General features: G+C 44.6%; 1 protein-coding gene across 4 annotated transcripts in view; it reads left to right on the forward strand.

Moving 5' to 3' along the window:
• The first annotated feature begins 2786 nt into the window (after positions 1-2786).
• Positions 2787-16677, forward strand: part of CIC (capicua transcriptional repressor) — a 410013-nt gene continuing 396122 nt past the window's right edge. For 3 of the 4 annotated variants that reach the window (XM_069201390.1, XM_069201393.1, XM_069201394.1), the window contains exon 1: positions 2787-2944. The gene's annotated coding sequence lies outside the window, so the exon portion shown is untranslated. Of the gene's footprint in view, positions 2945-3447; positions 3520-16677 lie in introns of those variants that run through there. The other variant, XM_069201391.1, reaches the window with a different exon arrangement.

Below are 16677 nucleotides of genomic sequence, written 5' to 3' on the forward strand. Positions count from 1 at the left end.
TGCAGTCCCATATGGTGGACTTGTTGATGGGTTCGTTGTCTGCTGGCCCATACTTTTAGCATGTTTGATTAACTGCTTCAGTATCCTGTGCCATGAGTTGATTGACGCCATTGGCTTTGTTGGGAGGAATATGGTATATATCTTGAAAGTGCTGGATCCAAGCATCAGCAAGAACTCCATTGTGTCTGTCATGGGTGATTGTTTAAGTTATTAATATAGTCAAAATTCAGCCTGATTTTGTTGTTTTAGGAAGTTATAGAGGTATAACCATTACACCTCTTGCTGCTTTTTGGTTTCTCCATGTTGTACTGCAGCATTTGATGGTGCCCTTGGCCCAGGCATGATTGATGAATTTTGCAGCATGTTCTGTTCATCTATCTTCCCCAAAAGTCCTCCACGAGCTACAGTTGTCCTTGCAGTACCATGGGGTGAGCCTGTCTACTGCAATCCTCCAGTATCTCAGGAGATACTTGCAAGACTATTGGTTAATCCCAAGCCAACTCCTCTGCAACTGGGGCAAAGGCATAGTTCCAACTGGCAGACCAACCCAGGAAAAAAACATCCACTGATGTTACCCCCAGTTATGATCTCTAGCTGGTGCACTGGAGAAGCTAAAGGTTCAAACTTGAAGCAAAGAGACTGGTCTTGCACGGTCCCCATCTGATCTTCAGTGCTTTGAACATATCCTGATTTAGCTTCAATTTGTTGGATTCTGCACTGTATTTGGAGTTACAATCTGACAGCTTATTATGTCTGCCTGGTGTGTAATCTGCTGTCGTCAAAATTTGCTTCTCCGGGCAGAAGTCTGAGAAAATTTCTGTCTCTTCTTAAAACCATATGAATTTCCTTCATCTAGATCTTTAATAACTTTCCTTCCAGTAGGCTCTATGTGGCTGCTGTCATATTTATGATGAATTAGAGATCATGGACTAGTTTGGGGTTAATTCTGATTTGCTTTGGTTTATTAGAAAGACCAGACTCTAAACGAGCTGGACCACTGATCCATTATCAAGATATCATCCAGATATATTACAAGTTATACGCACCCTGTCTGCAAGTGTGCCACAACTGGATGTAAACATTTTGTAGAGCATCATCGGGCCGAAAACAGGCCAAACGTTAAGTGTCATAAACTTGTAAACCTGTTGCTTTCAAATAAACTGGAGGAACATACTCTAGGGTACAAATAGAGGGATCATCCGATAAGCTTCTTTCAGTTTGAGTCATACCATCCAATCCCAAGGAAGAAATATATCTCCTGATTTTCTTGGTGACATTATCAGTCATTTTAGTCTCGTGAACCACTATGAAGTTCTGGTCTAGCTTAAGCATGTCAGAATAGGAGTCCCCGTTGACTCTGGTGTAATTGTGCTAGCAGGCCATGGCCATCTGCCCTCCGGTTACTCATGTGAGGATTAATCATTTGTCTCATTAATCATACTTTTGGAGGACTCCAAAAAAGGGTTGGAGATTGGGGTTGACACCTTTTTTTTCAGCTAAAACTACCTCCAGAGAAAGGAAATGTGTGAGCATGCATAATGGTTTTGCACAATTTCTTGAAGCCTTCGAGCTGCCATGTGTCACACTTTCTGGGAGCCTTCCTAGGATAAGCTCCTCAGTGCCCAGTGGGATCCTAGGAAAAAAGGGGACTCCGCCTCCCCCATTAATTTCAGATCTCTTTGCTGCCAATTTACTAAGATGTTCATGGATATATTACAGACTCTCTGCAAATGTCACTGAAATAGAGGACTCTAAGCCTTCTAGGATAATTTGTTTGTCTTGGGGAATTATTCTTCCCCTCACGGGCACTATAAGCATTCATGGTCTTTAAAGGCTTGCATTTTTAGAGAAGGGGAGCACCACCAATATAGGCAATGACAGTATTATATGGGTCCCTTATGATTGAAGGGACACCACCCTCCCAGGTGATTAAATGTGAACAAAAAGCTAACACCCCTTATAGGCCGACGCGCTCAAACCTCTCAGTCCACTGCACAGTGAGAGTGAGCGTGTACCTAGATACGGGAAAAATCTAAATCACAAACAGATCAATAAAACAATTTAACATGTATCAATTAACAAGATCAATATCTCAAAGGTGCACTTATGTTGAGCAGAGAATGAAGAGGAAAGGGTGCCGAAGGCGGCTGTAAAACGATGGGATGGGTGACAGGCGAACTGTTGGTCACTTTGGTACTTCTTTCTCAATGTTTCTGGGAAACGTAGCTTTCAAGTGTTTTTTTTTTAAAACTTGAAGGATGAACTGTGAAACAACTGCTGTAATAAGAAAAAGTGAAGAAAGCGATGCATAATCCTCACATCCGGGCCTCGCATAAAATTATCTTCCTACCTGTTTGTACCTGATCAACCAGTGAAATGCATAATTTTGACTGTATCACAGGGCCGTTTCTGCAGTGAAATAAACGTATTATTGGTAAACTATAAGTGTCCCTTCGATGGCGAAGCGCTCTGACACCTTCGGGTCCTCTTCGCGCTAGTTCCAGCCGCTGATAACGAAAGGAAGGCGAGCCGGGCCTACTTCCGGGATCCTCGTGGCGCACGCCCCGCTCCTAGGCCCGGGGAACTTTACTACAGCCGGCCGTGTGTACTCACTCCACTACCTCCTCGCGCGCCGAGCCACGCCCCTGCCCAGACTCGGCCAACAACTCGCGCTCCCTACGTCAATACTCTGCCGACAACGCTGATTGGAAGCCACTCTTCCCAGCTGGACCAATAGTCATGCGGAGCGGTGACGTCAGCCGGCAACAGCGCGTTCTCCCCGTCGATGTGGGTGGAAGTATCGACCGTGCGCGTGGATGCCGATGAGGTCACCGGGTGACGTAACACGCAGGCAGCCCCGTGATTGGCCGATGTCCGGGCTGGCTGTTGCTGAGCGCTGGCGGCGCGCGCAGGGAAAGCCGAGTGAAAGGCTGACAGGAAGCGGGTGAGTGTGCGCGCAGCGCGTGCTCGGTTGAACCCGTGAGGTGCAGGGGGTACCCTGTGAGGACCCCCAACCTGCCCCTAAACGTCCTGCCTTAGCTCGGACAGGACCCCCGGGGCTTCTCCCAGAGTTTTCCTGGCTCCAAACCCCCCGCGCTAATGTTGTTGGGAATTGTAGTTTCTGTGCGTCTTAGTTTTCTAGCTCGGGGCTGCACACAAGACCACATATCCCAGACCACTTTTCGCTCACTACAACGCATGCGCACAACACTCCGGTAAACAAGCCGCTCCGCACGGAGCTCTGGTTGGCTCATGAAAGCCCCTATTACCCTGCTCTCATTGGTTACTGTAGGCGCTTCTCGTGTTGACTCCGCCTGCTCGCTTGTGCGCTCCTCTTTCATAGGTTACTGTATTTGTCTCTCTCCGCTGTCTGGGGACTGATTGGATGCGAGATTTGTCAGTGCTTCTGGTGTGGGCTGTGATTGGTCCGACGCTCACAGCTGTTCCTGCTTCATTCACCATTTTGTGTCCTGGAGTAAAACAGACTGCGGAGTGTGTGGAGCAGCGGGGCCGGGGCAGGTGAGTGACAGCACCCCTGCCTGCGGGCAGCCAATAGGCGAGGGGGACCCCTGGCAGGCAGAGGGGTTGCAGGGTTAATATATTCATAGAGGGACCTACAGAAACAGTGCAGACTATTGGGAGAGGGCAGAGAGGAAGCCCCAGCAGTGGGTGGTTCCCGAGACACAGAATCCACCAATTGGAACGACCATTGAGTCCACAGATTGACAGATAGCCCGCCCAGTGGGCGTGGCCAGCGAGCCCAGTCCCGCCAAAGGGGGGAGCCCACCAGTGGGAGGGGCCAGCTATAGACCCAACCAGTAGGAGTAGCCACAGATGTGCCCAGTAGGAGGATCTTGGGGAGACCCCCACCAGTGGGAGGAGCCAGCCATAGACCAACCAGTAGGAGTAGCCACAGGTGTGCCCAGTAGGAGGAGCTTGGAGAGACCCTCAGCAGTGGGAGGAGCCAGGTATAGACCCCACCAGAGGAAGGAGCTAGAGGTGCAGAGCCCACCAACCACAAGAGCCAGAGATGCAAAACTTCACAAGTGGAAGGGGGCTGCCTGCCAATGAGGGGCCATACTACGTTTCCCAGAAGCCAGGTGGAGAACATTCTAGTTTTAGCAGACTGGATTATTTTGCTTATTGCTTATTTTTTCATTTTTTAAAAACACTAATTGAGGCCCATCTGGGATCAATAATTGAACAAAATGCAACCATGTCATTTTGTAGTCGTGTATGTTTAATAATGTTGCAAACTGACACTGCTGCATCATCACACTTTTGTTTTTTTGTGTTATTTTTACTTTAGGCCATAGTCTACAGCATCTTGACGATGCTTTACAGCGTCACCAAAAGGCATAGGCAGTGCCATTAAGCCCCAAAGGTGAGACATGGGGACTGACTGGATGAGGAGCTTGGGGAGACCCTCAGCAGTGGGAGGAGCCAGCCATAGACCAACCGGTAGGAGTAGCCACAGATGTGCCCAGTAGGAGAAGCTTTGAGAGACCCTCAGCAGTGGGAGGAGCCAGGTATAGACCCCACCAGAGGAAGGAGCTATAGGTGCAGAGTCCACCAACCACAAGAGCCAGAGATGCAAAACTTCACAAGTGGAAGGGGGCTGCCTGCCAATGAGGGGCCATACTACGTTTCCCAGAAGCCAGGTGGAGAACATTCTAGTTTTAGCAGACTGGATTATTTTGCTTATTGCTTATTTTTTCATTTTTTTAAAACACTAATTGAGGCCCATCTGGGATCAATAATTGAACAAAATGCAACCATGTCATTTTGTAGTCGTGTATGTTTAATAATGTTGCAAACTGACACTGCTGCATCATCACACTTTTGTTTTTTTGTGTTATTTTTACTTTAGGCCATAGTCTACAGCATCTTGCCGATGCTTTACAGCGTCACCAAAAGGCATAGGCAGTGCCATTAAGCCCCAAAGGTGAGACATGGGGACTGACTGGATGAGGAGCTTGGGGAGACCCTCAGCAGTGGGAGGAGCCAGCCATAGACCAACCGGTAGGAGTAGCCACAGATGTGCCCAGTAGGAGAAGCTTTGAGAGACCCTCAGCAGTGGGAGGAGCCAGGTATAGACCCCACCAGAGGAAGGAGCTATAGGTGCAGACTCCACCAACCACAAGAGCCAGAGATGCAAAACTTCACAAGTGGAAGGGGGCTGCCTGCCAATGAGGGGCCATACTACGGTTCCCAGAAGCCAGGTGGAGAACATTCTAGTTTTTAGCAGACTGGATGAGACCCCATAATTCTGATCACATTCAGAGACTCCCCACCTATGGGAGCACAAAGAAAGTTCACCAATTGGAGGGACAAGTGAGAACCTACCAATGTAGCACACAGGAGGGAATGGGACGGGCGCCGTCAGTGGGAATAAGTACCAATGCCACTGCATTAGGAGCCCAAAGAACACCCTACTAATGGGAGCGTCCAGAGAAAGGGCCATGTGCACCAGTGGGAAAACAAAAGTCAGTTAGGCATCACAATGTGAACAGCAAGACAAATTATTTTTGGTGGGGATAGATAGCCACTCTACTAGGAGCCAGAAAGACCCACAAATAGTGGCAAATAAAGAGAGGTCTACTGAAGAAGTGAGAGAAACCAGAGTCCAAAACATAATGGATAAGCCAGCATAAGTGGAACCCAGCACCATTGATGGGAACAGCCAGCCTGATCCCATCAATGGGAGGTGCTGGAGACAGACTTCTGCCAGTAGGCTAGACGTTAGTCAAATGCCACCAGTGGAGATGCTAGAGACACCCCAGCACAAAACAAATAGAAAGCTATGCACCAAATAAGAGGAGGCATGCAGCCATCCCACCAGTGGGAGGAACCCTTCAGTCCTTCACTGATAGTAGATGCTAACTGAAGTACTCCAGTACGAGGCGCTGCAGGTCAGGTTCCCGCCATCAGCAGAAAATTGACAGGGCCTACTTATACAGAGCCCAAAAGAAATTCCAATAGTGTTAGCCAGACCGCTCTCCCCTCCATGTTTTATTGCTGTTGCTCACTTGCAGGAATGATACTGTCATAGGTTTATTTGTTTGTAGTGACCTCAATTAAAGACAAGATGTTTGTGCTGTAGAATACACAGAATAATAAAGATGATTTGAGCATGCTTTTTTCTGTTTAATAGGCCTTGTGAGCTGTCTTCTCACATCAGAGACCCCTTCTGTGACCTTTTCTTCTTAATTGTACTGTGTATGTTCATGTTCCTTACTTCCAGCAAGACTGTAACCTTTGACAGAGGCAGCATGTGGCTTTTGCTGCCATAGTACCTACATACTTGCACCCCAAATACCCTTGCACACCCACACTTTGCACAGACCCTCTGTATGCATTATGTGAAGCCTGTATTGATCACAAAGCGCATCTGCTACGAATTGCAATCCAAGAACTCCACATGCACCTCTCATGAGTCTCCAAGACCATATGTACAGCCTTAGCTTTCCAAAGATTCTCTGGACTTCGTGATCTTTATATGCAGCAAGCTCTTGTGAGGCATTCAACCCCAAAAAATGCTGTCTAACACTCACATTTTTCAGATTCTCTCTGCAGGGGTTGTATTTCGTGGCCATGTCCACAGCTACCAGCATATCTCATGTGCTGCCCTCATTTCCAACAAACTCGGTGTGATGCCTTCTGGTTCCTTAGATCTGTGTGCAGCTGTTGTGACCTGCACAAGTTGTGTGCAGCTCTCGGCCGCATCAGACCCTTTGTGTATCCTTAAGACTTGTTAGACGCCACTTACAGCTCTGGTAGCTCGAAGATCCTAAATGCATCCATCACCACCTCCTTCAAATGTCTTGTGCTTTCTTGATGTCCTGCTAAAGCTCCCGTTTAGTCCTCATGCCCCACAGGTGACACATACAACATTTACACTGTGCATTTACACGACGTAGGGGCGTGTGACCCTTACACCCTGGAGACCCAATGTCCAGACCACTATTAGAGGAGTCAAACCATAACTCCCTCCAGTCCACTAATATGATGTTCAACAATAATCGTCTTTCAGCCAGAGGGAGAAGCTAGGCAGAAAACCACTTCTGACTAATGGGAGGGCACATGAAAGGGAAAATCAGCAACCAATTTACCACAAACACCAGATAGGGGCCCAAAAAAAGTAAAACATGCTGCTCACATTAACAGAGGTCATACCCCCTTGAAATGTGGTGTAATCCTCCACAAACTCCAGCTCCGGATCAGTTCCGGAATTTCAATTAATGGGGGCAAAATCAATACTTAATTTATTTTTAGTTCTACATATTGTAAACTCTTCCCAATTACATTGGACCGCTTTACATGAGCACCAGTTACTTTACACAAGATCAGAATAATTTTTTGGGCATAGGGAGATTAATTTATTTGCCCAAAATCCCAGGATTTTGAGCAGGTACTGCAACTCAAACCTGTTTCCCCAATTCCAAAGCTGGCAGCTCTGACCTAAGACCACATCCACTCCCCTAACACTTGTGATGCATGAACGGTTCATCTGAATTGGAACATAGAGCGGGAACAAAAAGTTGGTTGAGACCAACTTCAGTTCATTTCAAGGTCAATGTCAAAAATAGATTTGGCTAGTGTTTGCAGTTGATAAAAATACATACTCTTGGCCATTGCCGATAAAAACCTAGGAAAAATATTGAATCAAAGATACTAAATAAAAAAAAATTGAGCTACATCGCTGTACGGTCTTGGTCCACTCAAGGACCAAAAGCAGTTACTCCCTTTTTTAAACAAAATAATGAAGATTATATTTACCTGAACCTCTATGGTACAGAGTGTCCAGATTATTGGTCTATTATGTTTTTTCGGTGTTCTTATCATAGTTGCCTGTCACCAATCTAGCGGAGAGTTTATCACCTCTATAAAAGTATCTAACAACACAGTGTTTAGGGGTCTTAAGGTCTGAGGTCTCTTCAACATAAAGCGATATTCTTATAGCAGCCAGAACTCTGATCTAATTCTAAAAACAGATCTGAGACTCAGTTGTGTACATTTTCATTGCTTGGTGTAAGAAATCAACATTTTTTGCATGGAGTACTCCCAGATTTGTGTCCTCTCTGGTTCTGCTGCCTGTACAATTTTGCACTTTACTCTTGCTAACCAGAAATAAAGTGCATATGGTCCCCCTTTTACCACGGTTGAAGTGGCATACTCCTAAATGGTATATTTAACTTTCCTAGTATATGGTGCAAAATGTGCCTAGGTCCTGGATTGGACTACAGCACCCAATGTGGCAGTGTTACTTCAGTGGCAGTGCACAGATGGCTTTAGGCTTACCATTGTAGCCCGAGGCTAGCAATGTAAAAACTGCAGTTCTACCTGTCAAAATAAACCCTTTGACAGGTAAAACCTCCTTTTTGTAAATATGAATAAGTCACCCTTTTATGGGCCTTGTAGCCCACTAGGCAAGGTGTATGGTATTTAAAAGTATAACATAAAAAATGCAATGTTAACATCCTTACAGTGACTAGCACTCAATAGCTGTATCCATTGTGGAAGGGCAAGCTAGCTGTATTATGTAGAAAACCAGAGTACAGATGAAAATACTAATATTGTATTTTGGGAATTAAGTGAGCTAGAAAAATAATTAAGTGGCTACCTCAAACTAGAGTTTAGGATGTAGAAGGACACTTAGATTACCATAATATACATCCCACATAAACCTCTAGCTCTCAGTGGACAAGTTTAATGTGACCGAAGACTTTTGCCATCTTACAAAAAGCCCAAAGTGTGGTTAGGGCATGCTTAGGAAGCATTCCTACCCACTAACTAGTGACAGGTGTACAAGCAGCACTTCCAGGCACCCGCTTGAGAACACTTTTGGGATTAGTGGAAGATCAGAAGAGGACCGGACCTGCTGTGTGTGATCTGAGAAGAGCCCTCTAGGACTGGACTTACACCCTGTTGCCCTTCATATCCTGCCCCTGTGCTGACTCCTGCCCTCAAGTGAGAGCAGGCTGATTCTCAAAACTCTGCTTCACATGAGTAAGGATTATTATATGCCTGGCTACTCAGTCAGATTTAGACTGACTTGGACTAGATTCCTGTTCTTCTGGGAGACTTGTGTGGGAAACATGATTGATTTTCCAGACAAAGTCCTAATTGTTCAGCATTGACTGATCACACCTCCCGGCCCCTTCCCAAGAGGCACAGAGCACAAACAGATCTTGGAGCTGTGGACTTCCAGCGCTAGCTGTGGCTGTTGGCAGATGTGCAGGGCCCTGCTGGATCAACGCCAAGTACAATGATAATTCTACATTAAGGTTAAAATAGTTATTCAATTTTAAATAAAAAAACTTTATATACTTTGTTTAAAAATCATATTTTCACACTAAGAGTTCACACATCTATTGAGGGGGCACTATTAAACCCTTTGCAAATTGTTTACATTTTGAAAGAAAGAAAAAGCACCAACTACTTTAATGAGAATGAGATAAGTACAAATCTCCAAAAAACAGCACTATCAGACATTGAGCTCATGGTATGTGTGGTATGGTATTTCCATAGCACCTGTGGTGGCGCACATGCGACAATCTTTTATGCCGCCCCCCCCCCATGATGAGGATGTGTGAATCACATGTTATCCATACAAGTAGGCAATATATTTTAAGTGTATTTGGTCTGGAGAAGCACAAGCACAGGATTTTAAACGTACCACAGTGGAGGGGGTTGGCCCCAGTAGTGGGGGTTAGCTTTAATAATAACTCTATTTCTACCCAAAACCCTTTTAGCAACATTAGGATAATGAAAAAAAACTGGGAAGAAAACCAGAGTTCTAACCTACACCATACAGTTTGCAAGCAACTTTGATAATTCATAGGTCACTGTGCTATATTAGGATTGTAAGTTATGAATTGCAAGTAACAAAGGAATCTTTGTGACAAAATCAGTAACTCACTGAGCTATCCATATGAATATAGTTCTGTTTGCGTAGTACACGTTCTTTTGCAGCATGCATATTAACCCTCAGTGCAACCTTAGATGAGTCAAAACTGCCACTAGGCAAAACTCTGTTCTCTCTCCAGCAGGTACATTAATCACCAGTTATTTTGATATTTTTACTGTTGCATGAAACCTGTTGAACACACAGCCAACCCTAAAACTAGCCCTGCTTCATAGGCATCCTGACCTCACATATTTGAAGGATCTCTGTTATGATAATGAACTAAAAAGAGGCCCGATAAAGAAAAAGTATTAGCCAAGTCTTCAAACAAAATAATCACCTTCAAGGTGTTTATTTCACACTGCCCTGGGTCGGCCTCCTGAAATGCTCCATTCTTGAATTAAAGGAAGACGCAGCCCCCTTGTCTTTGGTGCGTGTCCTGGGGCTCCTGCAACGCAGCCTGCCACACACAAAAGAAGAATTTTCACACCAGCCGCATGTCCTGGAAGTGGCCAGGGCGGTCCCAGAGACATTCTGGGCGTAGGGAGAGGCAAAGGCCACTTAGCTCTCCCCCACCTGTGCTTCTCCCCTGTTTCTTTCCGCATTCCCCATTTAAAAAAAAAAAAAAGCTAATTCACACTGCTTATTTTTTCATTTTTTTAAAACACCAATTGAGGCCCATCTGGGATCAATAAATAAACAAAATGCAACCATGTCATTTTGTAGTCGTGTATGTTTAATAATGTTGCTAAATGACACTGCTGCATCATCACACTTTTGTTTTTTTGTGTTATTTTTACTTTAGGCCATAGTGTACAGCATCTTGCGGATGCTTTACATCATCACCAAAAGGCATAGGCAGCGGCATTAAGCCCCAAAGGTGAGACATGGCTCTGTTGTCTTTGCCAATGTTTGTTTTCCTATACTTCTGACAGTCTTATTAGATGATGTTGGTGGTTAGTATTTAATTATATTCGGTTAAAATGTCATCCTTTATTTTCTGAAAGTTTGTGCATCACGGAATTGTGAATAGAACATCTTCAGGAAGGGCTAGTTGTAGGCTATGATAAATCGAGAGTTTGTTTTTAGAGGACGGATGGACTCTTACGTCTAAGCAGTATCATTTTAGCAATGGTTAAGCCTCTAACAACCACCCTTTTTTACTGCATGGAGGCTAGATTCGATTAATAAATATTAAGGCATGTTGCTGAGTGGGTTGGTAACTCTATCCTCTGCAGCCCAAGTCTGTGATAGTCTGAACTGGATTTGAGTTGGGGCATATACATCTCTAGCAGTCTCCTGCTTCTGAAAGTCTAACTCGAGCATTCTCTTTGGCAGCCATGGGGATTCTTTCCTGCCTGAAGGGTTAGGTTACCACTTCTGATGAATTTGTAGATTGCAGAGGCTGAGAGGAGAAGAGTATTTCTGTGGTTAGGTGCTGAGGTGGTCTGTGAGCATCGCATCGACCGAAGAAGCCTCCAGACAGACTGGGACCAGCTAGGGGCCTGCTCATCCCCAGCATTACCATGGTTGTCCACTCCTTTTCCCTTTGTAACTTGTGGACCCTTCAAGGCCTGCTCCTTTGTGCTCCATTACCATAGTTTGTTTATGTTCACACTTGTCACCTGGTTGTAGTGTTTCTGGCACTTGTGGAGTTTACCACTGACCTGAGTGAGCAGAATTTGGTGCCTCTTAGTCCACCTCTTCTCATTCTCCCCGCACACGGATGGACTGCTCAAGCTGCAGAAACATGATCTTCTCTGTACGTCCCGAATGTGTGCTCTCTCTCAGCACATTGGCTATGAGCAACTACTAGGAGGACGTCTGCAAGGGCTGCTTTCACCCCTGCTCTTCTCCCTGGACAGAAAGTGATGTTCCGGATAGTGAGGATTATGAAATGTTACTTGAGGGCATAGTGTGGGCCTGAAAACGTGCTTTGAGTTCTTTTATTCAATATTGGAACAAACATAACCACAGCAAGCCATCAACGTACGTCCTGGAAAGAGGAGTAAGCCCGAGCTTCCGCGCCTCCCAGGAATTCCCTTCAGCTGAATTACTTCAGAGAAATGGTACCTACAATTTCACAGTAGTTTAGCAATATAATTTTTCCTGGTTTCATTTTTTTTGTAACATTTTATTTGTAAAGCAAGGGATCTTAAGTCTTGCTTTCAAGCTTCTGCAGATATTCGGAACAAGCTGAAGAGCATTCTGGGAGCATTATATGTAGCCTCATATTGTTAAATTTGGAAAACATGTATACAAATTTTTATACTGGAACCAGTGTCAGTAGTGCAGTCCAAGCTTCAAACATTTCCTAGGAGCGCTCACCCTAATAATAAAGGCTTTGCATTAATGAACCCTAAATATAAGTTCGAACAGCATGAACATATAGATACAGATATTACCTTAACTGCAAATAGTGCCCTTCCCAGATCCATAATATGGTACTGTAAACTTGCAGCCAAAGGTTTTGTGCTGCAGTGTGCTGGGCCTACTTGTCCCAAGGACAAATAAATGTGGACTTCGGTACGGTCTGCAAAGATCTGCAAAGGCACACTCAGTTGAGCTCTTCGTAAATTACCTAAAGTTTCCACTACATCATCCAACTTCAGATCATTTTCAAAGTAGCATTCTTAAACTTCAGGGAAGAGACAGTCTTTACCCTTTCCGGGGTCACCAGCCTTTCTAAGTACTTTCTCAAGACCCACCATTCTGTCATTCAGACCCCCCATTCTGGACTCTGTTGAATAGACAACTGAAAAAGATGCACTGGTTTTGGAGTTCAAATCCTTTGAAGCACAGTGATGCACATTCAATGCCTTTTTATGAGGGCTACTTTCTCATCCACCCAAAGCTGCCTGGAACATGCCCTTTGTGCCCTGAGAGAGTAATAGCCCCCAACCCTACAGAAGTCTTCTTTTGGGTCTTTACTGTTCTTTTCAGCAATCATCTTGATTAAGGCTCCATTCCAAGAAGGCCACTGTCTTAAGATGGCGTGAACACTAATTTTAACAGCTCTAAAACTGGTTCCAAACCACTTCATTAGAGCGTTCACCAATTTTGGGGGGGACAGAACACCACACCTATGGATTGGATCAGGACACCCCAGCTCTTCATTCACAGGCAATTGACAGACTCTGGGGGTTATTCCAACTTTGGAGGAAGTGGTAATCCGTCCCAAAAGTGACGGTAAAGTGACGGATATACCACCAGCCGTATTACGAGTCCATTATATCCTATGGAACTCGTAATACGGCTGGTGGTAAATCCGTCACATTTGGGACGGATTACCACCTCCTCCAAAGTTGGAATAACCCCCTATGTGTTGTAAAATATAGCACATAGGTAGAGAGCCGTCGGAAGTTCCCGGCTTTTCTTTCATCCTCTCCTGCAGCCTTGGAGTGGAGTGGTCCATCCCACCACGCTGGTTCACTTTGGTCCACAGTTATGACAATCGCTCTCATCATTTAGCTCATTCAGCACATCTCAGTAGGATCTAGAGTAGGGAGCTCCGCATGAGGCCATCAACTCCATAAGTCACTTGTGAGCGGCTGGTCACGGAAAGAATGAGATGTTTCTACACATCCATGGTCCATTGTTGTACTTGAGAGCCACGTGTGGCAAAAACACTTCCACACCCTCCGGACTTCATCTGCCCGAGGAACAGATTAGAGAACTGTATGCCAAGAATCCCAGTGTCCCACAGTGCTGCTAATGATGTTGCATCCTCTCTGTGAGTGATGGAAGATTTTATTGCTGTTCAGGGGGCTGATGAAGCTTCATTATATGCAGAGCAGGTGAAGCACAGGCAGCACAGTCCAGTCTTACTTTGATTAAAAAGAGGACCTGCATGGATACCATCCGTTTCCCTAACACCGAACGTACAGCAGGCCTCCCCCACACACCTGCGCAAGTACTGCAAGATTCCCTCACACAGCACATGCTTCAGTGGCACACCGAAGTATCATAGCAAGGCTCCCTCACATACTGAGAACACCAGCAGAGCACCCACAGCGCACACTTCTCTCGTTTACTAAAGACATATATAGCACAAACAGCAATAGTGTAAGATGTTCACACACAGAACAGACACATCGTGGGGCAGCAGTAGGGAACGCTTCCGTCAGTGCAGCTGTCCACATACTGAGACTAGGTGGAGGCCAGACAGCCGTAGTACACAGTTCCCTCATTTACCAAAGATATATATCACTGACAGCAATAGCGTAAGATTTTCACCCACAGAGCAGATACAGCATGGGCCGCAGTAGTGAAAGCTTCCGTGACTGCAAAATAGGTACTGCTTAGTTGGAAGAAAAATAGTCTTACAGAAATGCAAACACAGCCACACCCTTCAAGCTCCTGGCAGAGTTGTGCAAACATACCACAGCCACACACACAAGCCCATACAAGTGTCCTCCCACCTCCAGGCACAGTAAAGTAGCAGCGATGCAAAGTTCCCTCAGAGATCAGGTATGGTATGGATGACAGTACAAGCTGCTGCTTATACAAAGGGAATGTGTACAGCATTTCAGCAGCAGCGAAGGGTTTTTAGCATACACCAAACAATACAGCATAGACCACAGCAATGCCAGCCTATGTCACTGTGACTAGATATCGCTTGGAAAGCCTCAGTACACCATGAGCAGAAGCAGGGAAACATGACTAGAAGCTGCATTGCACACATAAACAGGTGTGTGGAATTTTATAAAATATATACATGTCCATGGGACAGGTTGCTTTATACGTCTACGTGTCCTGGAAAAAAAGATCAAATTTTCCCGTTGGTGCGACATAGTGTGTCAAAAAAGTATGGCAACAATCTTACTATATAAGAGCTCTGATAATAGTGTCTCTTATTATGCCTGGGTTCATACTATGGTGGGGTTTGAAGTCTAGCAAATCCTGCATTTTGCCAGCTTTCCACAGAGCTAAATACTAGGGCTGGAGTTAGCGTTAAGCAATAGTTCCAGGGTTGGAATGCGCTTTGGAGTCTGCAGACTTACTCACTTGCATGGTTTAGGAGTTTTCACCAACTCTTCTCTAATCTTTTCTCATACTGAGAAGGTTGGAAATTTACTCCTGACAAGGGCAGAAATATAACTTCTTCCACAGTTGAGAAAAAAGTGGTTGGAGGGAAAGTGAATTTGTAAACGCTCGACAGATTTTCACATGGGCAATTGTACACATGCTTCTTTGCTTGTGGTAAAATGCATTTCACAAATATTTTCTAGGAGTCGAATTTTCTGCCTACTTCTGTTCATTCTTGTGAATTCACAAAAGCTTTAAATCTGTACTAATGCAAGGGCATACATCATCGGTGCACTTTTGTGACTTTATTTAAGAATTGGGCCCATAATTAGGTCTTGAGTTAACCAAGACCTTTTGTTTTTAAAAAGTTTTTCTCTTCCTATCTGTAGACTCTTCACTGTGAATGACCGCATTCTGCTCTTTCACAAGGAGCATATCGGCACATGCAGTAGATTTTGTCCAGTGCCAGAGGCTACTGAGGCAATGTGTGCTTTTTGCTTTCTGCCCATGTTTGTTGTAATGGTGATTTCCTGGTAGCTCCCGCAACAATAAAACATGTCAAAACAAGACACAAATTGACAAAACCAAAAAGCTGACCAATGTTAGTCCTATTAGCCTTGCCAAAGATTGTTTATTTTCATGTTACCCATAATCATGTTGAATTGGTTGTGCTGATTTTCCATTATGAGTATTTATGGGAATACTAGCATGTATCAACACATTGCAGTAGATGATGCTTCAAAGAAATGGTATTCTAACATTTCACAGTAGATTACCAAAACATTTTTGTGAACATTTAATTAAAAAATAAATACTCCCAAATCTTGTTTCAAGCTTCTGCAAATATTTGCATCTAATCGGAGAGAATTATGTGAGCATTATAAATGGCTTCATATTGTTAAACTTTGCAAACGTGTATATACATTTTTATACTAGGACCAATTTCAGCAGTGCAGTCCGACCTTACAAGGTTTTCTTAGAGTGCTAATCCTGATAATAAAGGCTTTGCATTAATGAACCATAAATACAAGTTTGAACATAATTAATATATAGACACAAACATGACCTCAACTGCAGTCAATGCCCTTTCTTGATCCATAATGTGGTAATGTAAATTGATAGCCAGAGGGTCGGTACTACAGGGGGCTGGACCTACTTGCCCCAAGGACAAAATAAACATGAAAACTTGTTGTCACTGACCCCAAACAACATGTCCTGGGAGTTGGGCTTGAGGAATTCCACACCCCTGCATAAACAAGGCAATGACCATGTATATTATTCAAGAAGGCCTGTATTAGAAGGCTTGTATCGTTCTTTGGCCTTACCCATAAATTTAACAAAACATCAGTTTTGTATGCACCTGCACAAGAGAGCTACAGTTTTATCTTTGACCATACATCTCCATAAAATAAGTCAGGCTTCAGTCTATACCAGACTCCGGTCATCAGGACCGTCTGACCTGTCCATTACTTCTGTAAATCACAAGGATATCATACTAATGGCAGAATGTGTGTTTAAGAAATGGGAAATAACATTAGGAACAGTACTCACAAAAGCACAGAGAGGAACACTGTGTGCAACAGCAGCTTGAGCTTCAGTCATATACATAGTGAATACGACACTGGCAGAAGAAGTGCAAGCTTCCTTCACTCATAGAACAGCCAGCAGCAGTAACCACTCTTCTCGCTTTTACAGAAAGGTTACACACAGCCAGCAGCAGTGTCAGCATGCACCCCACACAA

This window comes from Pleurodeles waltl, chromosome 7 (genome assembly GCF_031143425.1).
Source record: "Pleurodeles waltl isolate 20211129_DDA chromosome 7, aPleWal1.hap1.20221129, whole genome shotgun sequence".
Classification (NCBI taxonomy): domain Eukaryota; kingdom Metazoa; phylum Chordata; class Amphibia; order Caudata; family Salamandridae; genus Pleurodeles; species Pleurodeles waltl.